Source organism: Elephantulus edwardii, unplaced genomic scaffold, assembly GCF_000299155.1.
Source record: "Elephantulus edwardii isolate Elephantulus edwardi_28Jun2011 unplaced genomic scaffold, EleEdw1.0 scaffold00117, whole genome shotgun sequence".
Classification (NCBI taxonomy): domain Eukaryota; kingdom Metazoa; phylum Chordata; class Mammalia; order Macroscelidea; family Macroscelididae; genus Elephantulus; species Elephantulus edwardii.
Genome location: NW_006399867.1, coordinates 2275393 through 2276228, shown reverse-complemented (window position 1 = coordinate 2276228; position 836 = coordinate 2275393).

The following is an 836-nucleotide window of genomic DNA, read 5'->3' as shown; positions in this document are numbered from 1 at the left end:
AAAAAAAAAGAGATGTGACACTCAATCTGGATTATTAATGTGGGTGCAACAGAAAGAGTCCTTATCGGGAGATGGTTGAGAAGAGAGAACCAGAATGTTGAATGGATGAGAAGGGCTGTGCCTGACTTGACATTACTGACTCTGAAGGTGGAAGAAGGGGCCACAAGCCACGGGCCGCAGGCCTTAAAGCTGGAGGTCAGACAAGAGAACTTCTCCCTCAGACTCTAGAAGGAGCAAAGCCACGGCCACCCTTTCTAGGACCTCTGATCTCCAGAATGTTTGTCTTCACTGCTGTCGATTCCCAATCAGGATGACCCCATGTGTGCAGAGAAGAACAGCTCCATAGGGTTTTGCAATTGCTATTACCTTTTACACTCCAAGCTGTCAGCTTTTGCATCCACCAGGTGCTCCTTGGTTCAAAGGCATGGCAGTCTGCTTCAGTAAAGACTATGACCTTGGAATCCTAATGGGCAGTTTTCCTGAGGTTTTTTTTTTTTGGGGGGGGGGGTTGGTTTTTGTTTTGGAGCTTTTTAAATATTTTTCTTTTATTGTTGTTGTTGTTGAGTGCCATCGAGTTGTAGGTGGCTCATAGCGACCTTATGAACGAAAGTCCTCAACACTTGCATGACTTTCATCCTTTCTCCAGGTTCATAGGGTTTCCAGAGGCAAGCTATTTACGGAACTGGATGCCATTCCTGCTTCCAAGCTTGTTTTAATCCGGGAGTACAACCAAACACTGTCCACCGTGGGTAACCGTTATCGCATTTGGCACATCAGTGTCACAGTGTTCAGCTTCACAGCGACCACAAGTTACCTCTGTGCGGCAAGTGGACACA